At 34.8% G+C, this 14681-nt stretch overlaps 1 protein-coding gene across 1 annotated transcript in view; it reads left to right on the top strand.

The window, feature by feature from the left end:
• Positions 1-14681, top strand: part of DACH2 (dachshund family transcription factor 2) — an 835748-nt gene that overhangs the window by 697579 nt on the left and 123488 nt on the right. The window lies entirely within an intron of this gene.

Here is a 14681-nt window from a genome sequence, read left to right as displayed (position 1 = left end):
TACAAAAGGGGGGGGCAATGAATAGAAAACACTTACAGATATTATAACTAATTATCTGATTATTAATAATCACTTTAAATATGATTGGTCTAAGTACACCAATTACAAACATAGATTGTCCTATGTACTCTAATGACCAGGAATGTTGATTCCTTGGCCATTACTTGCAATATATCTCTTATATAATCATGTATCAAGCTAAATAACCAAACCAAAACAATGATAATAAAAAAATGAAGATTGTCAGAGTAGATCACCAAAGAAGACCAAACTATTTGATGTCTATAAGAAACTCACTTTAAATTTAAAAACATAATCCAAAGTAAAGCAATGAAGAAATATATACTATGCTAACACTAATCAAAAGTAGGAGTAGCTATATTAATTTTAGACAAAGCAGATTTCAGAGCAAGAAAAAGTGTCCAGAATAGGAGAGGTATTACATAATGATAAAGAGGCCAATTCTCCAAGAAAACATTAGCAAGTTTTAAGGTGTTTGCTCCTACTAACAGAGTGTTAAAATATGTGAGGTAGAAACTGATAGAATTGCCAGAAAAAATAAATGAATCCACTATTATAGTTGGAGAACTCAATACTCTTCTCTGGAAATGGACATATCAAATTGACAGAAATTCAGGAAGAGCATAATTGAACTGAAAACACCATCAATCAACTGGATCTAATGGACTTTTATATAATATTGTATCCAACAACAGAAGGATATATGATCTTCCAAAACTGAACCGTGAAGAAATAGCAAATCTGAGCAGACTGAAAACAAGTAATGAAACTAAATCAGTAATGAAAACACTTCTCTCTCCCCTTCAAAAAAGTCCTGGACCTGATGGCTTCAGAGGTATACTCTACCAAACATTTAAAGAAGAGTTTATACTTATTCTCCTCAAACTATTCCAAAAAATAGAAGAGGAAGGGAAATTTTCAAATACATTATACTAGGCCAGCATTACCCTGATATCAAAATCAGGCAGACACCATAAAAAAAAAAAACAACTACAGGTTTATATCCCTGATGAAGATACATGCAAAAACCATAACAAAATACTAGCAAACTACATTCAACAATACATTAACATCGGAAACCAGGGATGTACTGTACTGTATGGTGACTAACATAATATAATAAAAAAACATTAAAAAAAAACAACAAAAACCCACAATACATTAAAAAGATTATTCAGCACAATCAAGTAAAATTTATTCTGGGGATGCAATATCCACAAATCAATCAACATCATACACCACATCAACAAAACTAAGGATAAAAATCACATGATCATTTCAATACATGCAGAAAAAGCATTTGAAAAAAATTTAACATCTGTTCATTATAAAAACTCTTAATGAAAGTGTTATTGTAGAGGAACCATAGCTCAAAATACTAAAAGCCATATATGAAAAACCCACAGGTAACATCTTAATAAGAAAAACTGAGAGCTTTTCCTCTCAGATCAGGAACACAAAAGGATGATGTCTAATCTTGTAACTTTTATCAACTTAGTACTGGAAATCCTAGCCACAATAATCAGACAAGGAAAAGAAATAAATATCCAAATAGGTAAGGAAGAAGTAAAATTTTCATTATTTGCAGATGACATGACACTAAGAAAACCCTAAAAACTCCACTAAAAACTACTAGAAGTAATAAATTAATTCAGTAAATTTGCAAGCTACAAAAATGAAACCCAGAAATTGGTAACATTTCTTTACACAAATAACAAGCAGAAAGAAATTTTATGAAAATTCCATTTACAATTGCACCAAGTGGATGTTTTATTTAGGAATAAACTTAACCAAAGAGGTAAAAGGCCTGTACTCTGAAAACCACAAAACACTGAGGATAGAAACTGAAGATGACACAAACAATTGGAAAGATATTCCATGCACATGGATTGGAAGAACTGATGTTTCTAAAATGTTCATGCTGCACAAAGCGATCTAGAGATTCAATGAAATCTCTGTCAAAATACCAACAGCACATTTCACAAATCTAGAACAAATAATACTAAAATCTTTGTGGCACCACAAAAGACACCAAATACCCAAAGTAATCATGAGACAAAGAAAACAAAGCTGGAGGTATCACAATTCCAGGTTTCGAGATATACTACAAAGCTGTAGTAATCAAAATAGAATGGTACTGAAACAAAAATAGGCACATAGATCAAAGGAACAGAATAGAAAAACTAGAAATAAATCCCTGATTATATGGTCAATTAATCTATGACAAAGCAGGCAAGAATGGGGAAGACAGCCTCTTCAATAAATGGTGCTGGGAAAACTGGACAGCTACATGTAAAGAATGAAACTGGACCACTTTCTAACACCATGCATAAAGGTAAACTCAAAATGGATTAAGGAACTAAATATGAGGCCTGAAATTATAGAAACCTTTGAAGAGAACAGAGGTAGTAATTTCTCTGCCATAAGTTGTAACAACATTTTTCTATGTGTGTCTCCTAAGGCAAGGGAAATAAAAAAAAATGATTAGGACTACATCAAAATAAAAAACTTTTCACAAAAAAGGAAAACATCAACAAGACAAAAGGTAACCTATTGAATGGGAGAATATATTTGGAAATGATATGCCCAATAAGACGTAAATATCCAAATATATAAAGAACTTATACAGAGCTTAGAAGATGATGGCAAACTAGGAGGACCTTAGTTTCATCTCATCCTGTAAACACAACTATATGACTATCAAATCATCCTAAACACTCCAGAAATCACCTGAAAACTGACAGAAAAAAAACTCCATAAAGAAAGAGGACACATCAAAGAAGGTAGGAAGTGCAGAGATGAGAGTTAGGGGAGAAACAGATCATAGCTGCTGCAGAGGTGAGGGAGCCATGGTCCTGGAGAAGGGCACAAGAGAGTGGAGCAAACAGGGGAATACACAAGGAAAATATTTCTCCATAGCCCTTGACTTAGGAAAAAAAGGACTGAATTTTGTGAGTTCTTGCAACCAGCAGGGCTTAAAGCCTGGAGTTTGAAAGGTCAGGGGCTGTGCCTGATATAGAGCCTGGAGGGCACTGCCCTGCTCCTGGAGAGAAGGCAGACAAATTACCCAGGGACAGACAGCAAGGAGTGATCTGACGAGCACCTGGGGCACATAGAGAAATTATTCACTGTTCTCTGAGAAGTTGCCTGATTGTCAGCATTCGTCGAGATACCTCTCTGGGAACAAAGGAGCTGACTGGCACCATTTCCCTCCCAAGTCTCTCAGCATAAACAAAAGTCACCTGAAGGAAGCAGTGTAGTTCTAACACTGGCTACCTAAATTGCTTACACCAAGCCCCATCCCCTGTGTTCTGATGGATCCACCCTACTCAGTCACACTTACCCCATTCAAGTCCAGAGGGCTCCTTCCCCTGAAGACCAGCACAAACCACAGCCCACACTACCTCTCCCCTACCAGAGAGTTTTGCAGGGGCTTAGTTCTGGTGGAGGTAGTGTGAGGTCTCATTTCACAGGCCAACCAGAACACGCCTAGTTAAAACTGACCATATTCAAGCCAGGGACAAAACACTGTCCACAGCAGACAAGGAGAGCCTCTGCAGAAGAATGTCCAGAAGGAAAAAGCAGCCAAAACACAACAGCAGAGTACAAGAAGCACACACCAGAGACACTCCTTGATATACCAGGCCTTTCACATTACATGACCTCTTCTTCATAAGGTCATTACTTCCAGGAGCAGGAGGCATAACTCCATTTTCTAACACAGAAGAAAGCAGAGACTTAAATGAAATGTCAAGACAGAGGAATGAAAAACAAGATAAAGCCACAGCCAAAGATCTAAGTGAAAAAAAGATATAATTAACAAGCCTGAAGGAAAATTTAAAGCAACAATTATAAGGAACTCACTGAGCTTGAGGAAAAAATAGAGGACATCAGTGAGACCCTTACCACAGAGAAAAAAAGAGTTAAAAAAGAATAAATCAGAGATGAAGAGTCTAATAAATCATATTAGAACATGCTTGAGGCAATGAACAGCTGATTGGAAGAAGCAGAGGAATAAATTAATTACCTGGAAGACAAAGTAATGGAAAGCAATGAAGCTGAACAAGAAGCAAGAAAGAATTATGCAAAACAAGAATAGATTTAGGGAACTCAGTGACTCCATCAAATATAATAGCATTCATATTATAGGAGTCCAAGAAAAAGAAGAAGAAGAAAAGTGGACAGAAAATTTATTTGGGGGCACTTGGGTGGCTTAGTTGATTAAGCATCTGCCTTTAGCTCAGGTCATGATCCCAGGGTCCTGGGATCAAGCCCCATGTTGGGCTCCCTGCTTAGCCGGGAGCCTACTTCTCACTCTTCCTCTGCCTGCCTCTCCCTCTGCTTGCTGCTCCCCATGCTTGTATTCTCCCCCCATCAAATAAATAAATAAATCTTTACAAAAAGAGAAAATTTATTTGAAGAAATAATAGCTGACCACTTCCCTAATCTGGGGAAGGAAAAGATACCCAGATCCCAGAGGCACAGAGAACTCTGAACTCCCATCAAAATCAACAATAGCAGGCTAACACCAAGACATCTTGTACTTAAATTAGGAAAATATAGTGATAAAGAAAGTACCTTAAATGCAGCAAGACAAAAGAAGTACTGAACTTACAAGGGAAGATCCATAATGCTAGCAGGAGATTTCCCAACAGAAACTTGGCAGCCAGAAGGGAATGACATGATATATTCAAACTGCTGAATGAGAAAAATATGCACCCAAGAATATTCTATCCAGCAAGGCTACCATTCAGAACAAAAGGAAAGATAAAGAGTTTCCCAGACAAACAAAAACTAAAGGAGTTCATGACCACTACATCAGCCATGCAAGACACATTGAAGGGGACATTTTGAATGGGAAGGAGAGACCAAAAGTTACAATATAAAGGTAGGAAACATGAAAACAGTAAAAATTAAATTTCTGAAAAAAATCAGTCTAGGAACTCATACAGAAATGTTTATAAAATATAATAACATATACCTAAAATGGGGGGGGGAAGATGAGAAAAGAATGAGTACAAAACTGAACAACCATCAAGTGAATATAGACTGCTATTTGCAGAAAAGGATATATACAAACCTCATGGTAACCATATATCACAAACTACTAATAAACATGCAAAGATAAAGAGAAAGTAATCCAAATATATCACTAATAAAAAGTCAACAAAACATGAAAGAGAGAAAGACAAGAAAGGATCAGAGAAAATCTCTAGAAACAACCACAAAACAAGTATTAAAATGGCAATAAATACATATCTGTCAATAATTACTTTGAATGTAAATGAACAAAATGCTCCAATCAAAAGACATAGGGTGTTAGAATGGATAACAAAGAAGACCAATCCAAATGATTCTTCCAAGAGACTCGTTTTTGACATAAAGTCACTGGAAGATTGAAAGTGAGGGGATGGAGGGATATTTTTCATGCAAATAGATATCAAAAGAAAGCCAGAGTAGCCATACTTTTATTGTCATTATTATTATTATTATTAATTATTATTATTTTTTAAATAGTAATGAAACAGGCAATAAGGAGGGCACATGATGTAATGAGCACTGGGTGTTATATGCAACTGATGAATTACTAAACTCTACATCTGAAACTAATGAAATACTATATGTTGGCTAATTGAATTTAAATTTAAAATGGTAATGACAGATAAAGAGGGGCCATATAAAATAGTAAAGAGGATAATCCAAGTAGAACATATAACAGTTGTAAATATTTATGCACACACATGTGACCACCCAAATATATAAAACAATTAATAACAAACATAATGGAACTAATTGATAATACTACAACAAGAGTAGGGGATTTTAACATCCCACTTAGATCAATGGACAGATCATCTAAACAGAAAGTCACCAAGTAAAGAAAAGCTTTGAAAGACACACTGGACCAGATAACAGATATATGCAGAACATTCCATCCTGAAATAACAATCTGTATTCTTTTCAAGTGCACGTAGAACATTGTCCAGAATAGATCACATATTAGGCCAAGAAACAGGCCTTGACAAGTACAAAAAGTTTGAAGTTATACCATGCACCTTTGCTGACTACAAAGCTATGAAACTAGTAGTCAACCACAAGAAAAAACTGGAAAGGTCACAAACACATGATGGTTAAAATATGTACTAGTAAACAATGAATGGTCAACAAGGAAATCAAGGAAGAAATAAAGATTATATATGGAAACAATTGAAAATGTAAACAAAATGGTCCAAAATCTTTTGAATGAAACAAAAATGGTCCTAAGTGGTAAGTATATAGCACTACAGTTGTACCTCAAGAAACAAAAAATCACCAATAAAAAACCTAAACTTACACCTAATGGAGCTAGAAAAAGAGCCACAAACAAAGCCTTAAGACAGCAGAAGGAAAGAAATTATAAACATTAAAGTAGAAATAAGTGATACAGAAACTGAATAAACAATAGAAACAGGAACTAGTTCTTTGAAAAAAAAAATCAACAAAACTGATAAACCTCTAGCTAGACTTTACAAAAACAAGAGAAAGATCCAATTAAATAAAATCACAAATGAGAGAGGACAAATAACAACCAACACCACAGAAATATAATCATAAGGAAATATGAAAAACTATATGCAAAAAAATTGGATAATATGGAATAAATGGATGAATTCCTAGAAACCTATAAATTACCAAAACTGAAACAGGAGGGAATAGAAAACTTGAACAGACTAATAACCACCAAAAAAACTGAATGAGTAATCAAAAAACTCCCAGCAAATGAAAGCCCAGGACCAGATGGCTTCACAGGGGAATTTTTTTTTTAAAGATTTTATTTATTTATTTGACACAGAGAGAGACAGCCAGCAAGAGAGGGAACACAAGCACGGGGAGTGGGAGAGGAAGAAGCAGGTTCCCAGCGGAGGAGCCTGATGTGGGGCTCAATCCCAGAACTCTGGGATCACGCCCTGAGCTGAAGGCAGATGCTTAACAACTGAGCCACCCAGGCACCCCGGCTTCACAGGTGAATTGTACCAAACATTTAAAGAAGACTTAATATTTATTCTCACACTATTCCAAAAAATAGAAAAGGAAGGAAAAAATCCAAATTCATTCTTTGAGGCAAGCATTACCCTAATGCCAAAACCAGATAAAAACACCACTGAAAAATAGAACTTCAGCTGAATATCCCTGATGTACATAGATGCAAAAATCCTCAATAATATATTAGCAAATCAAATCCAGCAATACATTTAAAAAATCTTACACCACGATTAAGTGGGATTTATTTCTGGGTTGCAATGGTAGTTCGATATTCACAAATCAATCAAGGACAATCGACAGATGCTGAAAAAGCATTTGAGAAAGTAAAGCATCCATTCATGATAAAAAAAAAAAACTCAACAAAGTAGGGTTAGAGGGAACATACCTCAACATAATAAAGGGCATATATAAAAATGCCAAAGCTAGCATCATGATTAATGAGGAAAAACTGAGGGCTTTTCCTCTAAGGTCAGGAAGAAGGCAAGAAGGTCCACTCTCACCACTGGTATTTAACATAGTACTAGAATGTCTAGCCACAGCAATCAGAAAATAAAAAGAAATAAAAGGCATCCAAATTGACAAGGAAGAAGTAGAACTTTCACTATTTTCAGAGGACATGATACTATATATATATATACATATATATATACATATATGTATATATATATGTATATATATATATGTATATATATATATGTATAAAACCCAAAAGCCTCCACCAAAAATCTGCTAGAAGTGATAATCAAATTCAGTAAGATCCCAGGATAAAAAATCAACATAACTGCTGCATTTCTGGTTTTTTTTACAACTTTAACAATTTATTTATTTTTTTCTCTTATAATAATATTTTTTATTATATTATGTTAGTCACCATAAAGTACATCCCTGGTTTTTGATGTAAAGTTCGATGATTCATTAGTTGCATATAACACCCTGTGCACCATGCAATACGTGCCCTCCTTACTACCCATCACCAGCCTATCCCATTCCCCCACCCCCCCTCCCCTCTGAAGCCCTCAGTTTGTTTCCCAGAGTCCATAGTCTCTCATGCTTCATTCCCCCTTCTGATTACCCCCCCTTTCTTTATCCCTTTCTTCCCCTACCAATCTTCCTAGTTCTTATGTTCCATAGATGGGAGAAATCATATGAAAATTACTGCTGCATTTCTATACACCAATAATGAAGCAGCAGAAAGAGAAATTAAGGAATCAATCCCACTTATAATTGCACCAAAAATAGTAAGATATATATGTAATATATACCTTACCAATGAGGTGAAAAACCTGTACTCTGAAAAGTATAAAACATTTATGAAAGAAATCAAAGATGACATAAAGAAATGGAAAGACATTTCATGCCCATGGATTGGAGGAACAAGTATTTTTAAAATGTCTCTACTACACAAAACAATCTACACACTTAATACAATCCCTATCAAAATGCCACCAGCATTTTTCACAGAGCTAGAACAAATAATCCTAAAATTTGTATGGAACCACAAAAGACTCCAGCCACAAAAGATTGCCAAAGCAATCTTGAAGAAGAAAAGCATAGCTGGAGTCATTAACAGTTCTGGACTTCAAGTTATATTACAAGTTATATTACTACTACAAAGCGGTAGTAATAAAAACCATATGGTACTGGCACAAAAATTGACACAGAGATCAATAAATCAGAAGAGAAAACCATGAAAATAACCCACAAATATATGGTCAATTAATCTTTGACAAAGCAAGAAAGAATATCCAGTGGGAAAAAGTCTTTTTAACAAACGGTGTTAGGAAAACTGGACAGACACATGCAAAAGAAATGTGAATACTTTCTTATACCATATGCAAAAGTAAATTCAAAATGTATTAAAGGTCTAAATGTGAAACCTGAACCCATAAAAATTCCTGAAGAGAACACAGGCAGTAACTTCTTTGACATTGGCCTTAGCAACTTATTTCTAGATATGTCTCCTGAGGTAAGGGAAAAAATAAATATATGACTTAATCATAACAAAAACGCTCTGCACAGCAAAGGAAACCATCAAAACTAAAAGACAACCTACAGAATGGGAAAGGATATTTGCAAATAACATATCTGATAATGTGCTAGTATCCAAAATATATAAAGAACTTATAAAACTCAACACTGAATAAACTAATAATATAATGAAAAAACAGGCAGAAGGCATGAATAGACATTTTTCCAAAGAAGACATATAGAAAGCTAACATATGCATGAAAAGATGCTCATTATCACTTATCAATAGGGAAATGCAAATCGAAACTACAATGAGATATCACCTTACACTGGTAGGAATGGCTAAAATCAACAACACAAGAAACAGTTGTTGGCAAAGATGTCAAGAAAGGGGAACCATCTTGTACTGTTGGTGGAAATGTAAACTCTTGCAGCATCTCTGGATAATAGTATGGAAGCTCCTCATAGTCAGTCAGAGAATGACAAATACCACGTGATTTCACTCATATGTGTAATTTAAGAAACAAAACAAAGGGGAAAAAGAGAGAGAGAGAAAGAGAGGTAAACCATAGAGAGCAAACTTATTGTTGCCAGAAGGGAATTTGGTGGTGGGATAGGTACAATGGTGATGGGGATTAAGGAGTACAGTAATTGTGATGAACACTAGGTGATGTATGGAAGTCCTGAGGCACTTTCTTGTACACCTGAAACTAATATTACATTGTAAGTTAACTACCTGGAATTTAAATAAAAACTTAAAAAAAAGAAGCTATACAACTCAACACCAAAACACAAACAAGCAACAATCTGATTAAAAAGATGGGCAGAGATATTGAATAATATTTTTCCAAAGACACATACAGTTGTCAAAGTACACATGAAAAGATGCTCAACATCAATAATCATCAGAGAAATGCAGAATCAAAACTATAAACAGATATCACCTTACATCTGTCAGAATGGCCAGTATCAAAAGACAAGAAATAAGTTTAGTGTTGATATGGACAAAAAGGAACCCTTGTGCACTGTTGGTGGGAATGTAAATTTGTGCACCAATTTGAAAAACATTAGGGATGTTCTTCAAAATATTAAAAATACAAATATCATATCTAATAATTCCACTACTGGGTACTAACTCCCCAAAATGAAAACATTAAGGCAAAAGATATATTCACCACTATGTTTATTGCAGAATTATTTACAGTAGCCAAGATATGGAAGCAATCTGAGTCCATTGATAGATGATTGGATACAGAAGATGTAGTGTATATATATATACATTCAGTCATCTTATTCAGTCATAAGAAAGGATGAGATCTTGCCATTTGCAAAGCATGGAGGGACCTAAAAGGTATTATGCTAAGTGAAATAATCAGACAAAGATAAATACCATATGATTTTACTCATATTTGGAATCTTCAAAAAAAGAAACAAATGAAAAACAGAATCATTCTTGTTAGTAGAGAACAAGTTGATGGTTGCCAGTGGGGGGATGGGCAAAATGGGTGAGGGAGCTGGGAGATACAGCCTTCCAGTTATGGAATGAATAAATCACAGGAATAAAAGGTACAGCATAAGGAATGTAGTCAATGATATTGTAATAGTGTTGTATGGTGACAGATGGTAGCTATACTTGTGGTGAGCATAACATAATGTATCAACTGGTGAAATCACTGTCTTGCACACCTGAAACTAATATAACACTGATTATCAACTACGCCTGAATAGAATTTTTTTTTTCAAAACTAAGTCTTAGAAGAACTGTAAGTGCATATTTCTAAGTGAAACAAAGCCAGTCTGAAAAAAAAAATAGTGTATGATTCCACCTATATGGCATTGAGGAAAGACATATCTATAGAGACAGTAAAAACCAAGGGTAATAATGAAGGGATGAATCTATGGAGTGACATTTATTTTAAACAGAGAGCACAGGGAGGGAGGGGGTAGAAGGGGAAGGAGAGGGAGAGAATCTCAAGCTGACTCCCCGCTGAGTGCAGAGCCCTACCCAGGGCTTGATCCCAAGCCCCTGAGATCATGACCTGAGCAGAAACCAAGAGTCAGACACTTAGTGGACTGAGCCACCCAGGTGCCCCAGGGAATATAGATCTTGTAACCATGGTTTTCCAGAGAGTGATGGTGATAGAACGGAGAGGCAGGGGTAAACAAAAGAGGAAAAGATAAAGACTATGCTAAAACCTGGTAGTTAGGATGGGATCTCCCTTAGGCACTTAATTATAGGTGTTTATATCACTGTTATGAAGAAAGTGGTTATTTATTTATTTATTTATTTATTTATTTATTTATGTTGTTGTTGTTGTTGCTGTTGTTGTTGTTTTCTTTCTTTTTTTATTATTATGTTATGTTAGTCACCATACAGTACTTATTTTTTATTTTGGAGATGGTAAGTAGCCACTAAAGTCCTAAAATTGGAGTGGAAAGGTAAATGAAATGGCATAAGAGAACCAACCAGAAAGACAGGGTACCAAACAAGGATGATAGGATTGGTACCTGACTAGAAATGGCAAGATGTTACAGAGGTCAACATCTCTTGGAAATGAAATGAGCATGGGATTTTAGGAGTATTAGAGTATTACTGACGTTTGTAGCCTTAATACCTATGAAGAGATGGTGCTATTCACTTACATAAAAGTTATGAGTTGCTGGAATACCAAAATTCTTTGAAAATAAAGCTTATAGTAGCTAGCATGATGACCTTGGGGTAAACAGGAAAGAGATGATCCATTTTGGTGATTTTAAAAAATAATTTAATTACCATACTATTAAAAGTTTATACATTTCTGGCATGTTACTAAATGAGCCAGATTGTTAGAGTGTGGTGTACTTTTGATGGCCCTTAATTTAATGTTTTCAACTTTGGAAAAAGGTTGACTTACATAATTCAGTATTTGCATATGCTTTGCATGTGCAGCTCATGTGGGGTCACTTTTAAACTAGCCAGAGATGTAAATATTAGCTTAGAGTCTAAGGTATTACAGTCAATTGACAGTTATTGCAGGTCATGATCTGGAAGTGTAACTTTTAAGTCCTTCAGGGTCTTTTAAAATGTTTGATGAATTGTATTTTAAAACTGTCGATAGGCTGTTAAATTCTGTTTGTAGTCTGTGTTTAGTTTATACGTCAATTGGACTTTAAGTAAGCACGTGACTTGATATGGCCAGTTGATGTCTGAATGACGCTGAAAATCTTTGGAGGATGAGGACAGATTATTACACTGTTAAGGGAAAAGTAAATTGAACAGAGGCTTATTTAAGCATTTGTGTGGTAAAGGGAGGCACTGATGGCTACTTTTCATCTACAATTTGGTCAATTTTCTACTAAAATTCTGAGAACACAAAGAAGAATTGAGATCTATAATTATCTTGGGTAAATGAGAGCCTTATATAGAAACCTATTGACATCATTGAGGGTTACTATTATGTTGAGCATAAAGTGAAGGTCTAGGAAAAAGATAAACAGTGATTAATTTAATATGTGTTATGTAATATCATTATAGCAAATTCATATGATGAGTATAGTATAAAAATGCATAGACATCAAAGTAATTTTGGAATGCTAACTGAAAAATTTGTAGTTTAAAAGGGGGTGCAGAGGCCAATTTTAATTCAGTGTTTACACTGTATTGAGGCTTCTCTAATAAATTAATAATCACAGAAGGAAACTTCATAACTGAAAAGTTGGGTTTGGCAGATTGCTCCTTGAAAGGATTAGAGATAGTGAGTCATAAGTGAATTGATAGGGGGAAAGTTTAAAATTTATTAATATTCGGTGGGGATTTTCAGTTATAGGAAGTAGAGTATGTTCTTCTTGGTTTCCATGCAGAATTTCAGTTTCTAACCTTCTTTAAACCATTGTGTAATTTTATTAACAGTGCATTTTATGGCTGTTTTATTACAAATATTGGTGACTGTTGCATTCTTTATATAGGAGTTCCTTCAATTGAGACGATCACTTTAGTGTTGCATGAGACCTGTTAAGTATGTTTTATTGTATTGCACAATTTTGATATTTTGTTGTTGTTGTTGATGGCTTTAATTCAACCATCATTGTTCAGCTTAGGAGACAGACCTTAAATCAACTAATAGCATTTTTTTTCTAGGCTGCCTTTGTCCTAAAAGTATGCGTTTTGAGAGTTTGTATTACTGTTACTGTTGTTTTGAGGAATGAGATTTAGGAAGACTCTGATAATACTTCCTATTGATTCATTGTTGTTCACTAGATATTGTGATCTTCGATGCAAAAAAAAAATGAGGGGACAGCAAAAAGGATAAAAGGATTTTATTAATACTAGATAATTGTGTGTGGGATCAACATAAACACTATCCATTGTAGATTTCTATAATCTATAATAATTTCGGAAAATTATAGGCAAGGATATTTCAGAACATCTGTTAAAGATTACTGGTTTCTGGGCTTCTGTCCAGATGAAGGCAAGATTACTGTTGAGGCAACAGTTTAAAATACATTGTAGACCACTATGGTTTACTTATCATAGTGATGTTAGTATCTGTAATGTTAGGCTAACCTTCCCTAACCTCTGCTCAAAGATGTTTCCTCACAAATCCCAACCTCATAAGGGTAAGAAGACAACTATTTTAATTTGTTACATTTTTCATGATGTAACACAAGTTACACATATGTAATGTGGATAATACTTGAAAGATATTCATTAAGAAATTTAAAATGTGTGAAAACTATTTCACTTTGCATAAGAAAACAAACAGAATTCTAGATACTACTCAATGATGTTGGTATTTGTTATTAAACCGAAAATAATTTAAATATTTTTATAGAGGAGTTACTCCGTATTGATAAAGGCTTCAAATTAGAGCCATCACATTCATTTTAGAGATTATAACTAAAAGGGTAGAACATATTCCAAGGGGCACCTGGGTGGTTTAGTTGGTTAAGGATCAGACTCTTGGTTTCGGCTCAGGTAGTGATTTCAAGGACATGAGATTGACCCCTGCATTGGGCTCTGCACTCAGCGCAGAATATGTTTCAGATTCTCTCTCCCTCTGCTTCTCCCCCCACTCACACACTCTCTCTCTAAAGTAAATAAATAAATAAGATCTTCAAAAAAAGGATGTATTCCAAGTCTTATTTTCTTTAATAATTCTGAAGCCTAGAGAATCTACATCCTGTCTTACCAGCACCACTATTATATTTTCTAAAGAAGGTGTTAAGTTAGAAGCTACTAACAAATCAATATATTATAATGATTAAAAAGAAAGTTCCTTCTTATTGAACAAAATGGTGCTTGGCTTAAGGATTTTTATTTACTTTTATGGGTAAAACAAATTGCGTCATATAAATATTTGAGAGTGAGAGCGAGAACAAGGAATAGATAAAAGTTTATAGATAAAGTATAAAGCAATATTAAATCTTAGGTACCATTAATTGCCCAAATAGATACTAGGATATGATAAAACTTGATTTAAAAGAAAAGCCAGGGGCGCCTGGGTGGCACAGCGGTTAAGCGTCTGCCTTCGGCTCAGGGCGTGATCCTGGCGTTCTGGGATCGAGCCCCACATCAGACTCTTCCGCTATGAGCCTGCTTCTTCCTCTCCCACTCCCCCTGCTTGTGTTCCCTCTCTCGCTGGCTGTCTCTATCTCTGTCGAATAAATAAATAAAATCTTAAAAAAAAAAA

The sequence above is a fragment of the Ursus maritimus genome (assembly GCF_017311325.1).
Source record: "Ursus maritimus isolate PB19 chromosome X unlocalized genomic scaffold, ASM1731132v1 scaffold_X1, whole genome shotgun sequence".
Taxonomy (NCBI): domain Eukaryota; kingdom Metazoa; phylum Chordata; class Mammalia; order Carnivora; family Ursidae; genus Ursus; species Ursus maritimus.
This window is presented reverse-complemented; position numbering and strand designations above follow the sequence as displayed.